Raw genomic sequence first — 23,919 nt, 5'->3', positions numbered from 1 at the left:
ACCATATTGGACAGTGCAGATAAAATATTTCCATCGTTGCACAAAGTTGTATTTGCAGCACTGGCCTAGATTGGAAAGTATGCAATTCCATTCTACCACTTTCTTCATATTGTGCCCCTGACAGACACTGCTAATCGATCACAGTATTCTTTCCCTCTGCATCCTGATGTGTCTTCATTATCTTTCTCAGAGATCCTGGAATATGGTGTGAGACAAATTTTGTGCTTCTAGGGACTAGATCTGAGTTCTTAACCTTTTTTGTCCTGTGGCCCCTTTGGCAGTCAAATGAAATCTATGGATTCCCCTCTCAGTAGAATGTTGTTAAATGCATGAGACAAAATACCAAGGATTACAGAAGAAACCCATTATGTTGATATAACTTTCAATATAATCGAAATAGAGAATAAATACTTGACATAATAATAGATACGCTTCTTTACTAATGCATCAAATGAGATCTGGTGGCAAGTAATTTTTTACTTATAATGTTATCATTTTGCTGTAATTTTGAAGTAATGTTGAAAATAAAAGATTATTTTGAGATTTTTGCAATATCTATAATGAGATATGAAAAATAAGTACGACTTCTTTGGTGAAAAAGTCACAGATAGTGCCAACACTATTGTGGGGTGTTACCTTTATCTGTAATTCAAGAAAATGCTAAATTTCAGTTAGTAATGAAAATAAAGATTTAAACTTTTTTCATCCAAATGTGTGCACTCATTGAATTCTATCCACAGATCCCTTAGAATTCCATGGACCCTGCTGAGGAGTCCCTGAACTAGGTGATCTGTGATGTCCCTTCCAGATTTGCCATTTTGTGGCCACATAAAATAAATTTCTCCAATTTGTTCATGCATGTATGGAGGGTCAATGTGCCAAGACTGCAGTCCTTAATCATGATTCCCCTTCTTCGAGAACATTCCATGTAGTTGGGAAGATATGGTGTGGGGTGATGGGGAGGTCTGTTAGGAATGGGGAGGAGAGGGGAGCAGGGAATGAAGAAGGGGATGAGGGGAATAATGGAGAAATCTCTGTCACCTCTGTCACCTCCTGTGGTGAAGATAGGAGGACAGGGGTTAATTGTCACTGCTGACTGCAGCTGACCACAAAGTCATTCCCTCCACGAAGAACGCAAAATTAATACCATGAACTCAACATGTGAAGCTAGAAAACCAAATGGTTAGCATCTGGAGATGACACCCCCTCTTCTTAGTGTCCTCCTCCCCAAAGGCCTTTTATGTCATGACCTTCAAGACTTTTTGGACCATTTGATGTCTTTTTCAAAACAAATGGAATGACCATTAGTGAAAAAAAAAAGGAGCTTCTACAAACACCAGTGACAGTGAGGGGATAACTATTTACAGCCTAGGCTCTAAAACCAACATATTCTCATTTCTTACAGTACCCGGAGCCAGATCTATGCCAGTGAAAATTAATTTACACAAGAATTTCTTTTCAGTTTATAAGAAACATGTGCCTGCTACTTTCTTCTGGGAATTCTGACAGATCACAAATTCAGTCAAACTTACAAAAATTAGCTGGCTGCAGCAGAAATACCCAAATCAAACCTGATTTCCCATTAATCAACATTTCATGATCTTGGAGCCGAGCAGGAAATCTATCTACAGTCTCTCCTCTGGCAGAATACGCTCCCATACCAGCCAAGGAAAGTCCGTCTCTTTCTCTGACAGGGAATGCATTATTTCATTCCTTCAGCCTTTTGTCATTCATTTACCGATTCATTCATTCATTCATTTTGCACGTAAGTACTTTTAGTTACTGTGTTTTCAGCCCAGGATTAGACATTACAGGGATGAGAACTAACATTTATTGGGCACCTTCTGTGTGCCAGGCACAATAGGATATTTTTTCTCATCTGTTGCCATCTTTAATTCTCACAACCACCCTAAATTGTTGGAATTATTATCTAGTACTAGATATGAAGACCTCGAGGCTCAGAGAAGTAAAATAATTAGTTAATTAATCAGCTACTAATAAGGAATTTCCTACTTAAGTAATTCCCTAGAAAGGAAAAAAAAGTATGATTCTGATTCTCCAGGGGTCTAAATCCAGATGGGGAGACAGTACTGATACAGCTACAGTTAGAACTACTGATATGAGAAATAATAAAATAGCAATGCAAGATACATTGATTACGTTTTGAAATGAGAGAAGAGATAAGAAAGGTATAGGGATCACTGTGGTCTGGGATGGTCAGTGAAGGTAGGCTTACATCAAAGGATGGGAAAGACGAGGCTATTGGGAAGGGGATGAAAGAGGACATTCCAGGGAGCGGGGTGGTGGTGAGCAAAGGTCCAGAATCAGAAATCAAATGTAGTTTGGAGGTGGGGTGGAGCATGCCATGAGGATACAGACCTGTTACAGTGAGGATATTTCTTAGCACAGTGCCTTATGTGTACTAGATAAATACTTGATGAAGGAACAACCAGATGCATAAGAGAATGGAAGAGTGTGTGGCTGGGAACGGGGCTGGCTAGATGCGGCCAGCCTGGGTTACAGAGGGCTTTGTCAGGCTGAGGAATGGTGTGTCCACTCCTGGGAACATAGTGAAATCCATTCCCCTGGAATCTAGACCACACAGGACTTTGGAGAGAGATTTGGTCTGGAGAGAAGGGGATCAGATGTTTATTCCTGATTCTTTATTTGTAAAGCATACCTTAGAGGCAAATATGTTAACATCATGAAATCAAAACCCAATCTAACAAAGAGCTCAGGTAACCAAAAAAAAATTTTCTTAAGTATAATCATGTACAAGAAACCTAAACATCCATTGATAGAAGAGTGGTTAAGTAAATGATGAGGCAAGACTGGAGATAGGACGACCAGTTAAGAGCTGCTGAGAGCTGACAGTAAGGGATGGAGAAAAGTGAACGGATTTTAGAGATATATTGGAGGTAGAATCCCCAGGACATGGTGACTGATGAATGTGAGAGATGGAGAGAGTGGTGTCAGGGATAATTAATGCCTGTGTTTCTGGCTTGGGCAACTGAGTGGATAAAGGTGCTATTTACTGAGATGGGAGGACACTGGCGGAGCCGGTGGAAATGATAAATTCAGTTTTCAACACGTTGAGCTCGAGATGTGACCAAAGATACTCATCACACAGTTGGTTATATAGGTCTGAAGCTCAGGAGAGACGTCTGAGCTAGAGACGTAGATTTAAAAAGCACTGGCTTATAGCTGGTAAATGAAGGTGCGGAGATGGACGGGGTTGCCCTGGCAACACGTGTAGAGTGAGAAGTGGTCTAGGACAGAGGCTTGAGGAACCCCAACATTTAAGGGGTGGATAGAAGTAATGAACCCCAACATTTAAGGGGTGGATAGAAGAATGCCCAGAGTGGAGACAGATAAGGAGCAGTCAGGGAAGTAAGAGAAAAACCAGGGAAGGGAGATTTGTGGTCAACAGCATCAGATGGCGCTAAGAGGTCAGAAAAGAAAGGGACTTAGTGTCCACTGGATTTGGCAATGAGAAGGTCATGGGTGACTGTGGTAGGGACAACTCCCATGGAATAGTGGGGACTGAAGCCAGTTTAAGTGGTGTGAGGAGCGATCGGGAGGTGAGAAGTTTAGCCAAGCTGTTTAAGAAGCTAGACTGTGGAAGTGATAAGAGATATAAGGTAACAGCTGAAGGGAAACAGAGGATAAGGAAAGGTGGTGTTAGGATGGGACAGACATAAACACCTTTAAATGCTGTTAGGAGAAGAACCACTGGAAAGGACATGGAAAAGACCTGGAAGGACATATGCTGAAATGTTAATAGTGATTATCTGTAGATTCTGGAATCAAGAGACCTCTGAATGTCCGAAAACAGTCCAAATAGTATTCACTGCTGTTTTGGTATTATCTATTTTATTATTACAGAATGCTCTGGAATGCATCAATTTACACATAGCTTCACTCAAATATGCAAAGATTTGATGGATGGGAATATCCTGCTGCCTGACTACGCTGGAGAGCAGAGGAAGCATTTGCAATGATCAACACTGGTGGTAGCCAGCATCCAACATGGCCCCCGAGGATCTACATCTCCTGGTACTCAAGCCTTTGTATGAGCCCTTCCCACACTGAGTCGGGGCTGCCTGTGTGACTAATATATATCGTACAAATGACAATTAGGACCAAGGATAGGTCCTAAAAGGCACTACCACTTCAGCCCTGGTCTTTATCTTTTTTTTTTTTTTTTTTTGCGGTACGCGGGCCTCTCACTGTTGTGGCCTCTCCCATTGCGGAGCAACAGGCTCCAGTCGCGCAGGCTCAGCGGCCATGGCTCACGGGCCCAGCCGCTCCGCGGCATGTGGGATTTTCCCGGACCGGGGCACGAACCCATGTCCCCTGCATCGGCAGGCAGACTCTCAACCACTGCGCCAACAGGGAAGCCCCAGCTGCTATATCTTAAAGACACTCAGGATGCCCCACAGAAAGGCCCACATGGAGGGAAAAGGCCCCTGGCCAAGAGCTAGCATCAACTCACCGTCATAAGAGTGAGCCACTTTGGATGAGGATCCTCCAGTCCCAGTCAAGCCTTCAGGTACAGCTCCAGCTGACACTTGGACGGCAACTTCAGGAGAGACCCAGCGCCGGAGCCTCCAGCTGAGCTGTTCCCAAATTCCTGACCCACAGAAACTGTGAGAAATGTGAAATGATTATTGCTGTTTCAAGCTGTTACATTTTGGGGTGATTTGTCATGCAACAGTAAACGACTAATGCAGGCACCTTGCACACTTTATGGGGCCCATAGGAGGCTTTATCCACTAGACAACAGTCTGGATGCAACGGCATTTCAAAACAGATGTACTGATGTGTGTTAGGTGTGAATAATGGGCCACATGCTCAGACATCCTTCTGTGTGTGGAGCACCAACTCTCCTACCCCATCGCACATAAATGGACAATACTGGTTGTTTTGCAAATAATATTTAATACTTAAGTGTTGTACATGACTCAAATGTGAGTCAAGAGTGTGTGAAGGCTTTGTGATGCTGTAGTTTCAGGATGTAATTTTGGTGCAAGTGGACTTGAATAGTTTCAAATTGTATAATTAATGATATTCCATTTCCATGACAACTACTAATTAATCCTGCCTGTTAGTGTGAACTTTTAGCCTGTGCGAGTTTAAGTCCTCCTAGCTGACATGGGAGAGCAAATTACCTTAGGCTTTCATTTTTTAATAAAATGACTGGCAGTGGAAGGAAGGAAGGGGTTGGGTAGGCGGTGGGGTGCTACTCCCTGGGAACCAGTGGACCACGAATTCAGCATCTGAGCTTATCAAATCCCCTGAGGTCAGGGGATAGCCCTTTTCCACCTGTTTTCTCATTGCTGGCACACTACCTGGCACATAATACTGGCTCATTAAATATTTGTTGAACAAATAGCAGTTGAATAAATCATAGTTCCATTCATCCTCCCCTCTCCCTCTCTGTACTCTTAGAATTTAACAGAAACTCCTTAGAAGGTTTCAACCTGTTCCACCTCTGCAGAAGCTCACTGAGGGAAAGCGTTTCACATGGGAGTGGAAGCATTTTTCCAGGGCCAAAGACAGTAGCAATCTCCCTTCCCCCTCCCACCTCCTCATGACCCGGTAAGTGAAACTGGAGGGTGTGGAACTGGAATCCTTCCATAGACTCCTCTCCTCTCTGTCAGCACAGTGCCTGGCACACAATGGGCCAGGCACACATCACTGACTGATTGAATAAATGAAGCACCAGTGGGAAAGTCAGTCACCGATAGCCATAGTGGCAGTGTATCCAAGCAGGACCCTATGGAACCTTCCCAGAACAGCCTTCCTCACCCATGTCCTCTGCCTGCCTCAAAAACTGTAGCCTCCTACGCTTCCCGGAGTTCCAAAGAGTACATTTAATCAGAGAAGTTGAGAAAATGAAGAAAGAAAGGAGAACAGGCAAGGAAGGCAAAAATAAAAATAGTTTAGCCATTAAACAAAGTCAAGGACCTTTAGTTCCTCCTCAAGGGCTAGAGATAATATCCTGAGCCACGTCCTTTGAGCTGTTTTGCAGAGACTGAAACCCTCACCAGGTGGAAGAAGTTAACTGTAAGCTGACCACAAGCAGGGAGACCCCAGATGCGTTGGAACCAGAAAGTTGATGATGTTGACCCCTGATTACCTCACCATCAACCAATCAGAAGACTGTTCATGAACTGATCACGTACCCCCCAAACCCCTCCCTCACCCTGTCTTTAAAAACCCTTCCCTGAAAGTCTTTGGGGAGTTGGGGTCTTTTAAGCATTGGCCGCCCTGAACTCCTTGCTTGGTGCCTGCAATAAACACCGCACCGTCCTTCGCCACAACCCGGTCAGGAGATTGGCTTTACTGCATAGGCAAGTGGACCCAAGTTTGGTTTGGTAACAGCAGAGGCTTGGGGGGGGGGGTCTGAAAATCTAGTGAAGAGTCTCATTCTCATCCAGATAGGCCCCCCTGGTTTCATTTTGTGGCCCGGGGGTAGAATGTGGCACCTGGAGACACTTTGGCTTCCCAAACAAGCTTTCCTCCTACTGTCCTTTGAAGGGAGGCAAATCTCCCTCAGGGCAGTTAACAGATTTGTGGCTGGCCCTGGTCACTGTGGTCATTTCCAGAAGGAAACAAAAATAGTTCTCCACTCCCACATCCTGACCAGTGTAGGGCAGGCAAGCCACTTGCCAAGCCAGACAAAGACATTCCTGGCTCCCTCTGGGGCATTCTTTGAGCTCATCACCTGGGCCTGGTGACAAGAAGAGGAACTGTTGTTGTGGGACTTGAGGGCCAGGGGGCTTTGATGGGTGACAGGGAGGATCCAGGTCACCCTGCTGCGACCACCAGCAGCTCTTTAACTTCCATGATGATTTGTGGATCTGTCGGACAGATGGATGGCTGGAGATTGGCAGGAACACTTGTCCTGGATTTCGGTAGATTGGGGACACTAGGCAGCCTGTTGCTGGAATATTTGTAGCAAGAACACTTGTTTATGAAACGAGATACCTTTTAATAACCAGCTCTTCTTGCCTCTCCGTTTATAAATGATGGAGGCAGCTGGTCCTGAGAGAGGACAGCATAACACAGCAATTAGAACAACTGTGTGTCCAGACCAGCCTAAAGGCTATGGATGAGTTGGGCAAAGCGTGTTTCTGATGTTCTCAGGTGCCCCTCTGGAGAGCATATTTTAAGCCCACAGATGCTTCTGTGCTCACTCCCTCCTCTGCTCTATCAAAATCTTCTCTCTATAAAGGCTCTGCTATCAGTCATGGACACTGCAGTGAGAATTAAAGTCATGCAAGGCTTTTCTCTGAATGTGCCTCTAATGAGTTAAAGTCTCATCTGTGAGTGGTGGTCTGCTTTGGTCTATCAAAGGCCACAGTGCAAATCTTGATTAATTCAAAGAAATTCTGGTGTTGATACTTTAGAAAAAAGAAGTTAAACAGTTTTTACTTTTTCGAAGAACTTTCAAAGTACACTCATAAACTTTTCCACCTTCTTGTAAATTTGGGAAGTAAGCTGGATAATTATTTTTATCTTCATGTTGCACAGAAGAAACTGAGGCAGAGCGCTTAAATGATGTGCACAAACTCCAGGACGCGTCCATGGGCTGGCACTGGCATGAAAGGACTCAACTCAGGATGAACGTCTTTCCAGGGACTATACATTCCTATGTAGGCCAAAGACAGCTCCACACATTGGCTGTCTCTTCCATGTGCTAATTGCTTTATGACTAGCTATCACTTAATCCACACAACAGTCCTTGGAGGGGGGGATTTGGTCCCCCTTTCACAGATGTAGGCATGCGGGCTCAGAGAATTTAAGCAATTCATCCAATTTCTTACAGCCAGAACGTGGCAGCACTGAGATTTCAGTCCAAGTCTCTCTAACTCCTAGCTGTGCCTCCTGCTCTTAGCAGGTCATTTAGAGACTCCCCACGTCTCTCTTAGTCCCTGAGCAGAGGGGGATGGGAACTGCACAAGAGGCTGTTGCTCCAGCTCTGATGGGGGGAGGGCTCCTGGGGACCTTTTCAAGTCTCTGTGGAACAGCAAGTTCCCATGCATGTGAAGATCTGCTGAGTTGGATGTTAAAAAAAAAAATGCACCGTTAGCTTTTTGAAGCCACATCACATTTTAGTGATTTATCATCCTATAAAGGCAGAGGAGGGCAAAAACAAAATATGGGAACAAGTGGTTTCCTATGGAGAGAAGGGACTAGCCCCTGCCGCGTTGTTTGTTTATATAGGACGGCAGATGGAATTCCTCTCCTGAATGCCTCCGGCAAGGGTCTCCATCCTCTGAATTCCTCTTCTGTGCTATCACAAGACAGGGAGTCTTGTAAAATCAAGAAAGGGATTCAGTGTCTTCTGCTTCACAACCCTCTCCCCACCACCAGAAGCCTATTGATTAGAAAGGAAAGGTCACAGCCCCTCTAGCAAAGCTACCCAGCAATTCATTGAAATAGTCAGAGCTTCTCCCAGCCCATCTACTTTCATTTATAAAACACTTACCCAATGTCCATTTGTATGAGGTGTCATTTATATATTCACACACATAAATATATACATAGTATATACAACTCATCCTCATCATAACTAGCTAATACTTGGCGACACTTACGATGCCCCCAAGCACTGCTCCAAGAAATTTACGTGTAAGAACTCAACTCATCCTCATACTATCCCTATGAGATAGGTAATTTATGATGCCACATTTACAGATTTGGAAAATGAGGCACAGAGAAGTAAAATATCTTGGCCAGGGATATACATAGGTTTGAACCCAGTCCTCCTGAATGCAATGGATTGCTCTTACCCGTCGTTAAAAAGCACCTCCAAGATCGGGAAGCCTGACTAATGGAAGTGTGGACAAATGTCTGGGGAGAGCAGAGCAGGGAGGGACCACCTGCCTGGGAGAGGCCCGTGGTGAGAGCAGTTTTCATTGAGGAAGGAGTCTGTGAACTGACAGCCTACCTCTGCTGATAAATTCTTTCCTGCCCTTATGGTCGATGGCTGCCCCTTATTCTCTCCATGGGAATGGAGTAACAACGAGGTTAGTATTAGCAGTAGTAGTAGCAGCAGCAGCAATGCAAGTGGCAATAATGATGCAATGCTTCATCTACCCAGCCCTGTGGCAGGGGTCCAGCGCTTTAGATCTGCAAATTTCCTTGATCACTGAAACCTAATCTTTTAAGGGCAACCTGTGTGTTGGCTGCAGTCTATGTTACGTTACCGAAGCCCCTCAACAATTATGTGAGGTGGCTCTTGCTATTCCCATCGTGCCAATAAGGAAACTGAGGCTCGGAGGTGTTAACTTGCACACTTCAGTGGCCTGGTTAGGATGGAGTTGGGTTTGAATCCACGTCTGCGTGAGTTTCCCACTTCCCCTTGCTACCATTTTAACAAAAATCTTTCTAAAATATGCTTCACCGGTACGTACTTTCCTTAGTAAACATGGAGCAACACAATCCAGCTTCTTCTTGGTGCTGCAAGGCCATCCCTGTGAACACAAGCCACTGTCTGCAGTATGTGCTCGAGCACTAAGGAAGGACCTAGTAATTGGCTTGAGCCATCACTTACTTGGCCAGAACGGCTCGGTTGCCCATTACCTCCCCAGAGATCCTGCTAGGGATTATTAAGTTTTATGGGGTGATGGAGCTTTATAGCCCTATAAATAGCTCGGTCTGTCTTGTTCTCAGAGCTGTTGTTTTTTCAGATTCCCACCTTGTGACCTTTTTTGTTCTCTGTCATCACTTCTTGAAGCCAGTTGCCTGCACATCTATTTCCACGACTTCCACGCACTTCCCCACTTTCTGTTTGGAACTGAGCGTGGAGCAGAATCAAGATTGCCCATGGAAACCAAGGACTGTGGGGTTTTTAAAAATTTTTTATATCTTTATTGGAGTATAATTGCTTCACAACGTTGTGTTAGTTTCTGCTATACAACACAGTGAGTCAGCTATATGTATACATATATCCCCATATCCCCTCCCTCTTAAGTCTCCCTCCCACACTCCCTATCCCACCCCTCTAGGTCGTCACAAACCACTGTGCTGATCTCCCTGTGCTATGTGGCTGCTTCCCACTAGCTACCTATTTACATTTGGTAGCATATATATGTCAGTGCTACTCTCTCACCTCGTCCCAGCTTCTCCTCCCCTCCACCCCGTGTCTTCAAGTTCATTCTCTACGTCCGCATCTTTATTCCTGTCCTGCCACTGGTTCATCAGTACCATTTTTTTAGATTCCATATATGTGTGTTAGCATATGGTATTTGTTTTTCTCTTACTTCACTCTGTATGATAGACTCTAGGTCCATCCACCTCATTACAAATAACTCAATTTGTTCCTTTTTATGGCTGAGTAATATTCCATTGTATACATGTGCCACATCTTCTTTATCCATTCATCTGTTGATGTACATTTAGGTTGTTTCCATGAAGGACTGTGTTTAAAATGAAGTAAAATACAATCTGTGCCCATGGCAGAATGAGCCCTTTGATTGGGCTTCCCAGAGAGCTTCCTGATTTTTTTTTTTTTTTTTTGCAGTATGTGGGCCTCTCACTGCTATGGCCTCTCCTGTTGCGGAGCACAGGCTCCAGACGTGCAGGCTCAGCGGCCATGGCTCACAGGCCCAGCCGCTCCACGGCATGTGGGATCTTCCCAGACCAGGGCATGAACCTGTGCCCCCTGCATCGGCAGGCAGACTCTCAACCACTGCACCACCAGGGAAGCCCAAGCTTCCTGGTTTATAACACTGTGTCATTGGCACAGACAGTGACATTTCCACAGTTTGACAGGTCTGCAAACAGAAACTCAAGGATATGAACTGGCTTGCTTAGACTCACATGAACTCATGAACTGGGGTTTGAAATCAGATCATTTTAATGCCTAGCTTCCTGCTGTGCCCACTGGGTTGGTTGGCAGCGTGTAACAACGGTCAGATGCTTCTAGCCACTCATCTTTGGCTTCACTGGGACAGTGACTTATCTAGCAAGGTAGGGTTAAAAAGGTCCTTGAAATCAGGACTCATACACTTAAAGAACCCTCAGATAACTGTCTCAGCTCAAAAGCATCTCTCTCATGGACCCTGAAGCCACTCCATGAGACACTGATGGCCATTGGAAATGTTTTTATTGGGGGGAGGGGGAGGACAGTAAGCCACTAAGCTACTATAGCTCGTTAACACTTTAGCAATAATTAATTTATCATTCATTCATATACCAGGTATCAAGTATCCTGGCCTTTAAGGTTCAAATGAAATACAGTAAGCTCAACCTCATTCCATGTGTGGTGGGAACCTCCCTCTCCCTCCTAATTTTTCCATGGATTCTGGTGGGGAAGGGAGCTTGAGCTTTTCCTCATCACCGTGGGCTGTGAGTGCCAGGATCTGATGAATTAATTCTGTGGATTCCCCATACCTGTCCTCTCTGGCTTCACTCCAGATGTGCAACACCGCTCCATTTCTTTGATTTCCCACAGAAAAAAATGATTCATACAAGGTTTCTATAAGTGCAGCATGTGTCACTGAAGATTGAGGATATGGTGAAACATGGTTCCATCACACCCTATAAACTCCAGATTCAAATATCAAATTCTTCTGCTCTTAAAAAAGTCCCTTGGCCATTTCTACTGACCTGGGTTCCTGCCATGTACACAGACTCTCTCCCTTCCTCTTTTCTCTCCTCTGTTCCCCTCAATTCTAGTTCATTTCTTACGCTAAGCAAATAATCCTGTTCTCTCTAACCTCTGTCTCATCAAATAACATTTCCTCGTCCACTGCACATTCGGCCATTCATTTATTCAACAAGGATTAAGCAATATTCACTATGAGGCACCATGCCAGGCACAGCTGAAGATGCAAAGATGAATACGACATGGGTCCTGAGACCAAGGAGCTGATAATCTAGTAGAGGAGATAAGATACACACTGGATAACCAGAACATAAGGTAGAATGTGCTAAGAAGTTGAAGCATGTGGGGAGAGAGGCCATGCTGTAGGTGACCAATGAACAGGGTACAGGTGGACTTAGATCCTTCCTGGAAGGGGGAGGAAGAGGTCTGAAGCCTGAGGCAGCACAACCTGGGTGCAATAGCTGGGAACCAAGGGAGCTGAGGGGTTGGCGGGAAGGACTTGAGAACCTGGGATTCTGCACCCAAAGAAGGGATCAGGGCACAGGAAGCCCTTAGAATGATATTTCTCCCTCCTACCTCCACCTCCATATCCTGACTCTCTTATCAGGCTGGGCTAGAGCTGGGTGAGAAGAGAAGTGGGCTCTCCCCAGGAAGCATGGGTTGGACGACTTGGACTCTCTGATAAAAGCAATGGCCAAGGTCATCACTCACAATTCTGTCCGTGTAACTATTAGAGGAAGCACCTGGCACACAGTAGGTGCCCAATGACTATGAGCTAAATGAATGAATGGAGGGTGAACAGGACTGAAAACGGCTGTTTGGGTTTGGTATAGGATATAATTTATCCTAGTGAAAAGACAGAAAGATATCAGAATTGGGGTCAGGGGTCATGAGATCTGGATTTTAACTCTGGATTTAGTTCTCTTTTACTTTCTAGCTTGGGCAGGAGATCATTACCCACTCATTCATTCATTTGTTCAATGAGCAGTACCAGTATCCACTCCATGTCTAACTCTAGGCAACAAAAGCTGAATAAAGAGCTCAAGTGTTACGGTACAGACAGAAATATACCAAATGTTGAAATAATTGTATAAATTTTAGAGAAGAGAATTTTATAAATATTAGATATTTTACAAATATGAGGGAATCTCTGAGATCCCTCCCAGGCTGTTGCAGGATTAGACAGGATAGAATGACTCTCTCAACCTCCCTTTGTCCAGCCTGTCTGGGCAGTCCAGCTTAAAACAGTATCTTTGGAGTGCGTTTAAATTATTTATACCCTGTGACGCTGGAAATAGTGAACTCTTGCTTCATTCTGACAAGTATCATTGCACTAAAGAGTAGGATGTAGAACACATGGGTCACACTGAAGGAAAAAACATCAACTAGGTTTCCTTTGATCCTGTCCACTAATAACCCCCAGGTGAGTTTAGGAGGAGCTCACACCTGGAAGTGAGAGGCAGGCTCCAGTCTGACCACCAAGGAGAAGCGTGCATGCTGTGTGTGGACTGAGGGTGTAGAAAGCAAGCCAACTCATGTGCTGGAGTGAAATAAGAGCATTCACCGCTTATTCTAGAAATGTACCGGGACCCAGCTTCCATTTTTACTGCATAGGTGTATGTGTCTATATCATGTAGATTTGCATAGAGGAAAAGACTGAATGGACATATAAAGTATGTTATTAATAATACCTGTCCCTTGAGTTCTTACTATGTATCAAGTGCTTTGTAAATATTATTTAAGTTGATCCTATAACAAACCTGTGTGGTGAAGTATTCTCTCTGTTTTACAGATGAGGAAAATGCGGATCAGGAGGTGGACTCGCTTGCCTGAGGTCCCACCGGAGTGGCTAGTGGAGATTGTCTATTGATGCTGAGCCCCGGCTGCCATGAACCACCACCTCAACAGTGGTGTGTATTAGTGACATTTAATCTCTGGGTGTGCGTGTGTGGGGTGGGGGGGTGGGTGGTTTTAAATGTTCTTCTTGATTATCCATATTTTCTAATTTTTTTCAATGAGTAAATATTGCCTTTGTAATAAGGAGAGAGCAAGAGCGTGATTGAAACATCTCTTCCCTTCTCCCATTCCTTTAGAACCATCCTAGGGGACAAATTCAACTTTTCCTGCATCCTTCCTCTCAACATTCCTGAAGGGCCAGCAGGGCCCAGGCCTCTGCCAGGAATCAGGAACCGAGAGTTCTCATCTGGAAAAAACTCACAGTCTCATGGGGCCTCTTCTGTCACAGTGGTGGTGGTGGGGGTGTCACCTTTTCAGGTGAAAGAGTCAGAACACCCAAGGAATTGTGTCAATCAAGGCGGGTCAAGATGGGACAGCAACCACATTACTTCACTTAGTAAAAACATGTATGTAAGATTTTAAATAGCCAGATTTCAGTGTTAACCATCATTCCTATTTTTGAAAAGCCCAATGAAAATAGAAAAAAAATGTGACCAAGGGGAAAAGAAAATGAGAGCAGAGGTACAGAAGACCAGCCCTGAGGAAGGGAGGTGTGATCACAGGTGTAGAAGGAATCAGAGCAATTGTAGGCAAAGGAAGGTGTGACTACAGCAACAAATTTGAAAACTAGAAGAAATGGTGAAGCAAAAATAGATGCAATGAGATGAAAAACTTGAGTAGATCAATGCTGTAAACTAATACATAAAACCTGAAACAGTACAAAAACAAAAACTAAATAATCTAACTTGTGAATAGAGATACCAACATATTCTTACATATTGATATTTGGGATAAACCCTTGGATCAAAGTATATTATTCTTTTGTTACAATGCTAATGTTTTATTTAGACTTCTACTTCTATATTCATCAACAGATTAAAGGAAGAAAATGTGATCAGATCAATGGAGGTTGACAAGACATTCAGTAAAATTCAGCAGCCTTTCCTAATAAAAATCCTAAGAAGGGGCTTCCCTAGTGGCACAGTGGGTGAGAGTCTGCCTGCCGATGCAGGAGACACGGATTCGTGCCCCAGTCTGGGAGGATCCCACATGCCGTGAAGTGGCTGGGCCCGTGAGCCATGGCCACTGAGCCTGTGCGTCCGGAGCCTGTGCTCTGCAACGGGAGAGGCCACAGCAGTGAGAGGCCCACGTACTGGAAAAAAAAAAAAAAAAAAAAAACCAAACCTAAGAATAGAAGGAAATAGTTAATATAACTATCAAAAGACAACAGCAAATATTATAAATGGTGACATGTTAAAACATTTCCATTTAAATCAGGAACACTGTCCCCACTATCATTAAACATTGTTTTGGAGGTTCTAATGGGTGCAATAAAACAAGAAAGTGAAATAATTTCTATAAAATTTTGGAAAAAGAGATAAAATTGCCCATTTTGCTGATGCTATAATTACATCTTGTATTTTAGAGTTAGTAAAAAAAAAAAAAAAAACACCAAACCAAAACACCCCCAGCGCTAATAAGGAAATTTGCCACTTGGTACTGAGATAAATATTTTATTTTAAAGTGTAGGGTTTTTTTCTAAACTAATAGTAGACTAGCCATAGGAAGAAATGGAAAATAACTCATTCATAACAGCATCAAAGTTATAATAAACTTAGGAATAAATCTGAAAAGACAGGTACAGGACTTTTATGAAGAAAACTTAAAGTCTTATTTAAAGTCTTAAGGGCTGAACAAATTGAAAGATATCCCACATTCTTGGATAGAAAACTTAATATAATAAGAATGTAATACAATTCTAATTGGGATCTCAATGGTTCATATGTCTTCTGGAAAACAAGGCTAGAAGGCTTTACAGGGTATTAAAACATATCACAAAGTCTCTGCAATCAGAGCCAGAAGAGTACTGGCACAGGAATAGATGGATAGAACACAACAGAAAGCACCAGAAGAGTCACAATGTTTGTGACTATAATATGTGACAAGGGTGACATTTTATTCCAGTTGCGAATGAATATTTCTGTAATAAATGATGATGGCATCACTGGCCATCCATGTGAAAGAAAATAAAGTTGAATCCTTCTCTTATACTGTATTTACAAATAAATTCTAGATCAATGAAAGGCCTAAATGTAAAAAATAAAACAAAAAATATTGAAATCTAGGAAAACATGTATAATGTAGGGAATAGCAATACCTTTCAAACTAAGACAATAAACCTAAAAGCTATAAATGAAAAATAGATGAATTACTACATTAAATTGCTATACTAAATTTGAAATAAATGTATGATACTATAAATAAGATAAAAAAGCAAATAAAGTTGGGGTCAGGGAATAGATGTGCATTGCATATGACAGATAAAGGATGAAAATCTATAATAGAAGATTCTTATTAATTAAATTAAAAAGATAAGCAGCTCAATAGAAAAATTAAAGAGCAAGTCCAAATTGACTGATAAACATATGAAAAGATGCTCAGCCTCGTTACCAATCTAGAAAATGCACAATTGTTACTTACATTGTTACACAAAGTAACAATGGGATATTGTTGGAATTGGGAGATGATGGGAATTTTTGCTCATATACTGCCAATGGAAATATAAGTTATCAACTTTTTTTTTTTTTTTTTTTTTTTTGAGGAGAGGGAAGCAATATGGCAACACCTATTACAAGTAAAAACACACATATCTTCTGACCCAGCAAGCTCACTGTTGGATGTGCATCTCATAGGAATAAAAGTATCAGAATGGAAGACTAGCCACAGGATAATATTAATTGCAGGGTGGCACAGTTATGTGAATGCTGTCCTTGGAGGTGTGTATAGCATACTGGCATTGACAGAAACACACGTGCAGTGGCCAAACACGGGAAATCAGGCCATAGCCTCTTGGTGGACAAATGGCTGAGTGTATAGGGTCCACACATACCATGGAATATTGGGCAACAATTAAAGGGAATGAGTTGGATCTATACCGACTGACTCAGAGGGACTTCCAGGAGGTATCAGGAAAAAGAAAGGCAAGGTGTGGAGAGATGTATACAGCAAAGTCTCAGTTTTTGTGAAATTAACTATGCTCCCAGTCCCCTCATGAAGAAAGGTACTTGAGGATGCATGCCAAGGAGGGAACCGGGGAGGTAAGTTCAACCAAACCAAACCAGATGACACCAAATCAGACCAGATCAGATAAGAGTAAACGAAACCAAACCAAACTAGATCAGAACAAACTAGACCAGACCAAACCAGGCCAAATCAAGATAGACCAGACTAGACCAAACCAAACTAAATCCAACTAAAACCAATCAAACCAGATCAGACCAGAACAAGCCAAGCCAAACCAAACCAAACTAAACCAGACCAGACTAAACCAGACTAAACCCAACCAAGTCAGTCAAGTCCAGAGCAGACCAAACTAAACCAGCTCAGACCAGACCAAACTAAACCAAACCTAAACAAAAACACAGTCAAAGTGTCTCTGACTAAGCATCATGCGTGACATCCTTTTCATGTTAAGATATGTGTGTGTGAGTGTATCTGCATATAATGATGAATGAAATGATGGCTACTAAATTATTAGTGGTGATAGCTCAGTGTGCTGGGAATTCAGGTGATTTTTATTTTCCTTGAACTTCTTTGTGGTGTTCAATTAAAAAATATAATATAGAGTATATATTATTTACCTAATTAGGAAAAAATTAAAGAGCTTCTCCACTGTCGAAAAATGATTTTTTTATACATCTTTATCGGAGTATAATTGCTTTACAATGTTGTGTTAGTTTCTGCTGTATAACAAAGTGAATCAGCTATATGCATACATATATCCCCAAATCTCCTCCCTCTCGAGCCTCCCTCCCACCCTCCCTATCCCACTCCCTAGGTCGTCACAAAGCACTGAGCTGATCTCCCTGTGCTATGCAGCAGCTTCTGAAGAATGATTTTTGAAAAAAAGGAAAAGGGGGAATAAAAGAAATCTCTTCATTCTGCAAGTTAGTAGAGAGCTCTCCTCAGGGTCCTTCTGGCTTAAGTGAGGAGGGCACATCCATCCTAGAGCTTCTGGAACACAAGCAGGACTGCTGGCTGCTAAGCCCCCAAGGAGCCTTGTGCCCACAGTGAGTTTCTGGGCTCCAACCACATCGTGGTGCATCTTCTGCATCAATTTGGCTTCTGCTCTGGGCCTCTTCCCAGGAATTTCGGAGGAGAGAGAGGAGACTGCAGGGAACAGAGTGAGCTGGCGGGTCCCTCTCCAGGGCAGGAAACCCAGCCCTGCTGCGGTGCTCACAGAAACAAAAAGGAAAGTTTACTGTGGCACAGGGCTGAGTCACATTGATGGATAAGAAGGATCTCTAGTTACACTGGCGTGATTACTCAGGCTTTTCTCTCTGTGGGTCCCAGACTGTTCCGGAGCATGGCTTTCCAGGGAGGCCCATGGGATTGAGAAGAGAGTGGGCTCATGACTCTATTTTCAGTTGCCTAATATCTAAAACACAACCCAGGCTCTCGTCTCAATCCTTGTGGGCCAGACCTCTGGTGGAACTTTCTACAATCCCCGGCAGCTCTAACTAAGGGTGGAGGACATCCTTCACCCTCTTTCTCCCCACCGTGGTTGATGTTGGAAGGGAGAGTCCCATGGCCACAGCTCAGCATTGCCTCTCTTTTTTCATACACAGCTTGGGTTTCTGTGGGCTCTCTTTGTTCTTCCCTCTGCCATTCTTTTTCTTGTATCCTCCTGACTGTGTCCCGGGGAAGAGTTAGATCTGACGGCTGAAATATGAAAACATGAACAAATCGCAAAGACAGACAGACAGACAGACACATGAGAACTAAGCTCAGGAAATGCCTCTTCCAGTATCTTTCTCAAGTACCCTTCTCAGCTTTGGAGGACATTGACCAAGTCCCCCACAGTGCCTTGCGCTAAATAGTTGTTCAATAAACACGTATTAGAGTAAGGTCTGTGTCTTCCCCATACTGTGTGTGAGAGGCCACATGTGGAGCCACCTGCCTCTCTCACATGTCAGCATGGGCTCGTTTAGCAGATTAACTCACAGATAAACCATCTGTTAGAAAAGGATGCCTTTGAGTCTCAGGGACTCCCCAGGTGCTGATGGAATAAGACAAGGGAAGATATATTTTGAAGCCTGGGACAGAGGGGAAGCCGAGTGGGAGAGGTAGATGCTACAGAGAAAGGTGGAAGGGAATGGAGTCAAGGAAAGGGGAAGAAAGTCATTCAAGAAAGTGTGGGAGACTCTGAAGCCAGCCAGTGATGATGGCAACAATAATAATACGATAATGGCCATTGGTGAGGTGCTTCCCAAGGCCTTGGGAGCTAAATCACTTCCCTCTCGCTCTGCAGGGGATGTTTGTGGGGTCACTTTTTACTTTTCAGTCCCCAAGGCCCGGGAAGGGATCACTGGGCCAGTGCCACATGTCCTCAGCCCAGGTTCTGGGCTGTCATGCCGGGAGGGCTGTGTCTTTCAGCAGGAGATTAGTGTGCTGGGTAGAGCAGGAGGAAGCCTCTAGGGAAGGCTGGGGCAGCAGAGGAGTCAGCTATTGCAAAACCAGACATGTGGGCTGAGCCTGAGTCCCAATCCCTGGGCCAAGTCCTTTCACCGCGGCTCGGAGCCAGCCTGGGGAAATGAGTTCACTTGCTGGCTCCCATCCAGGTCTGATCGGCTTAGGATCAGGGTAGGTTCAGGATACTGCCTGGTTTCCTGCTCTGGGCATTCCTGCCGGCCCCCCATCCCCCAGTTGCCCCCAGCAGGGCCGACTGGCCTACAGGCCTGCAGAGGATCAGGCTCGCCTCCTCCAAGAAGCCTTCTGGGCTCCCTAGAGACAAGGTTTCCCCAACCTTCAGATCTCTGTCCATCTTGTCTTTGTGACCCAGGGTGAGCTGTTTCTGGGCAGGGCCTGACATCCATCCCTTTCCTGGTCTCCACAGCATCTGGCAAGTTGTCTCCTACACAGGGGGGTCCTTAGGGAACCAACTTTGAGGTCAGATAGACTTCGGTGCAAATCCGGCCTCGGCCTCTAATCAGCTGTGTGACATGGGCCAGAGGCATTCTGTTAGCCTGTTTCCTTATCTGTAAACTGGTGGCAAATATTTTTTAGGACAGTGTGAGGATTAAATTAAATAACACCTGTGAAGTGCTTCTAGCTCAGTGCCAGCCATGTACAGGCTGGCCACCACATCTCAAACAGGTTCTATTAGTTTGTCATGTATGGTAATACAGTATTAATAAATCATTTATCATGTTTTTTAACATATTTATTGGAGTATAATTAATGGAGTATAATTGCTTTACAATGGTGTGTTAGTTTCTGCTTTATAACAAACTGAATCAGCTCTACATATACATATATCCCCATATCCCCTCCCTCTTGCGCCTCCCTCCCACCCTCCCCATCCCACCCCTCTAGGTGGTCACAAACCACCGAGCTGATCTCCCTGTGCTATGCGGCTGCTTCCCACTAGCTATCTATTTACGTTTGGTAGTATATATAAGTCCATGCCACTCTCTCACTTCATCCCATCTTACCCTTCCTCTTCCCCGTGTCCTCAAGTCCATTCTCTACGTCTGTGTCTTTATTCCTGTCCTGCTCCAAAGTTCTTCAGAACCATTTATTTTTTTTTTTTTTTAGATTCCATATATATGTGTTAGCATATGCTATTTGTTTTTCTCTTTCTGACTTACTTCACTCATTTATCATGTTTTTGCCCACATTTTCAGATGATGCACATCCTGTTGAAAGCCCTCCATCCGTGGTTGTCCACTCACAGTGGTAAGCAGGTGGGTGCCCCAATGCTTGCTACCTGGAGCCCAGATTTCCCTTGGTTGTTTCTCCTCAAGGCCACCTCAGCCTGCACCCCACTTCTAGCAAGGGCTGCCCCCCCCCAGATCTGGCTTTTGGTGACTGAGGAGAGTGCCAGAGGCAGGCTATGAACCTGCCCCAGGGAAAAGCCAGTTCAGGGAATCGGCTGTCTTGTAGGGATTGGACACAGCACTCATTAGAGGCCAATGAAACACCTGTAACTTGACATGCTGCCTTGGGACCACAGGAATCAGCATTTGTACCTAATTGCTGTCTGCTTGCTTGCCACACAGAGAGGTTCTCCTGTTTAGGAGAATCAGGAAAGTGGGCAGCCTATTAGTGTCTGCTAAATCACCAATCCAACCATCCTATAAATATTTATTGAGCACTTACTATAACCAGGATAATATGCTACAAGGGGTTGCATGGACACAGAGGTCTAAGAGATGGTCCCTGGCCTCAGGGAGCTGAATGCCTGTTTGGGGGGGACAGGAGAAGGTGCCCAGAATAGCACAAGGTGAAGTTCGAAGAAGGAAAAGACAACCCAGACCTGAGGAATCTGGGGAGAGTTCCCCAGGGCAGGTGCCCAGGTCTAGCTTAATTCTCCATTCTTAGATGGAAACATTACATTTGGGATCATTTGAGAGGATACTGGTGGCGGGGCTGTCACTAATCTGAAAATGAGCTCCTCTTTTGGGCTTCTAGAGCAGGGGGTGGCAAATTTCCTCCATAATGGGCTAGATGTACAGTACCGTCTTTCTCCTCTTCTTCCTGCTTTCTTTTTTTTTTTTTTTTTGCAGTACGCGGGCCTCTCACTGTTGTGGCCTCTCCCGCTGCGGAGCACAGGCTCTGGACGCGCAGGCTCAGCGGCCATGGCTCACGGGCCCAGCCGCTCCGCGGCACGTGGGATCTTCCCGGACCGGGGCACGAACCCGTGTCCCCTGCATCGGCAGGCAGACTCTCAACCACTGTGCCACCAGGGAAGCCCCCTCCTTCCTTTTATAATAACCCTTTTAACATGTAAAAACCATTCTTAGCTCATAGGCCATACAAAAACAGGCCAAAGACCAGATTTGGCTTGCAGCAGTAATTTGCCAACCACTGTTCTGGAGAATTACCAGGAGCTTGATATCGTTATGAGCAACAAGAGTAATACCTTGGTCCCTGGTTTAGTGTGTAGGCACTACGGTCTGCACTTTCCCTAAATTATATGTAACCCTCACAACAACCCAGTGAGCTAGGTGCTATTATTATTTTGCCTTTTATAGGTGAGGAATTGAGGCTCAGAGAGGTTAAATAACTTCCTCAAGGGCACTCAGTGAAGAGGGGCAGACGCTGGATTTGAATCTAGGTCTCCTTGACTCAAGCACCCACTCTCTTAGCCGTGGTGTCACACAAGCCTCAGCACAGAGGCTGGGGTAGTGCTTTTCCTTCCCATGGCTCCCGGGAATATCCATGTGACTAAGGAATGAAAAAGTACAGGAAAAGTAGTCCAGAATTGAGGAGAAGAAAAGGTTGATAAGGAACCCAATCTGGCTTTCCAATGTTGTTCCTGTACTCCCAGGTCCTTTCACATCTGAAAACCTTCTTTTCCTGCCCCCCACTGCCCTCTCCCCTCAGCTTTGAAGAGGGCTCTTTTCAGGCACTTTTATTAGCTTCTGGGGCACTAATTAAACGAGAGTCTGGATTCATTCATTCATTATACACATGGCTCCACTCCAACGAAGATCTGATGCATGTAAAAGGTCACATATGATCATTCTTTCCTCAAAAAGGGTGGGGCAAAAATTTACAAGCAGCTCATGCAGCTCAATAACAAAAAAACAAACAACCCAATCCAAAAATGGGCAGAAAAACTAAATAGACATTTCTCCCAAGAAGATATACAGACTGCCAACAAACACATGAAAGATTGCTCAACATCATTAATCATTAGAGAAATGCAAATCAAAACTACAATGAGATATCATCTCACACCAGTCAGAATGGCCATCATCAAAAAATCTAGAAACAATAAATGCTGGAGAGGGTGTGGAGAAAAGGGAACACTCCTGCACTGCTGGTGGGAATGTGAATTGGTACAGCCACTATGGAGAACAGTATGGAGGTTCCTTAAAAAACTACAAATAGAACTACCATATGACCCAGCAATCCCACTACTGGGCATATACCCTAAGAAAACCATAATTCAGAAAGAGTCATGTACCAAAATGTTCATTGCAGCTCTATTTACAATAGCCCGGAGATGGAGACAACCTAAGTGCCCATCATCGGATGAATGGATAAAGAAGATGTGGCACATATATACAATGGAATATTACTCAGCCATAAAAAGAAACAAAATTGAGCTATTTGTAATGAGGTGGATAGACCTAGAGTCTGTCATACAGAGTGAAGTAAGTCAGAAAGAGAAAGACAAATACCGTATGCTAACACATATATGTGGAATTTAAGAAAAAAAAATGTCATGAAGAACCTGGGGATAAGACAGGAATAAAGACACAGACCTACTGGAGAACGGACTTGAGGATATGGGGAGGGGGAAGGGTGAGCTGTGACAAAGCGAGAGAGAGGCATGGACATATATACACTACCAAACGTAAGGTAGATAGCTAGTGGGAAGCAGCCGCATAGAACAGGGAGATCAGCTAGGTGCTTTGTGACCGCCTGGAGAGGTGGGGTAGGGAGGGTGGGAGGGAGGGAGACGCAAGAGGGAAGAGATATGGGAACATATGTATATGTATAACTGATTCACTTTGTTATAAAGCAGAAACTAACACACCATTGTAAAGCAATTATACCCCAATAAAGATGTTAAAAAAAAAAAAAGAGTGGGGCAAATAGCTACCAGCTCTGAGAACACACTTGACAAAATTTTTATTATTTTCCTTGCCATTGAATAAATTCAGAGAGGAAATTAAAATGCGGAGAAGAAAATAAATTCATTTGTTACCTTCTAGAAAGAATTACTTTGTAATTTTAAAAAAATGTAACAAAGATAAACACACACCCACACATCTGTCAGGCACAGCATGAAAGAAAGGGGTGATTTCTGGACTGTTTTCCCAGGGACAGGACCTGCCTCAGTAGAGACTTGATGGGCTCAGACTGCAGCATGTCAAGAAAACTCCAGAGCGTGTGATGTAATGTTTGCAACTTCTCAGCACAGAATAAGGAATCAAGAAGTGTCGGCTGTCATTAGTATCTCCATCAGCCCACTCAGTCGGAATGAGCCGAATTCGTGAACAGTTGCTGGAATCTTCCTGCTCTGGGAGGGTGACCGCAGCTGACTCCAGAGTCCTGGCTCCAGAGGCAGAAAAGAGAGCAGGGAGGACAGAAACACCACCAAGCTCACACTGGGGGGAAACTCATTTTTGAAAATGAGAAACAGACTAGGAAAGCTGTAATGCATCCACGGCAAGGCTGCTTCTCTGGGGAGTCTGAGGTCCAACAAGCCCATGGTTTGGGGGTTACTTGGGTCCCCCAACTCAGCAGTTCCCACAGAATGTCCTGCAGACCCTCAGGGATCCCTGAGACTCTTTCAGGGGGTCTGAGAGGCCCAGACAGTTTTCATG

This window comes from Grampus griseus (genome assembly GCF_964374135.1).
Source record: "Grampus griseus genome assembly, chromosome: 2".
Taxonomy (NCBI): Eukaryota; Metazoa; Chordata; class Mammalia; order Artiodactyla; family Delphinidae; genus Grampus; species Grampus griseus.
Note: the sequence above shows the minus strand (reverse complement) of the source record.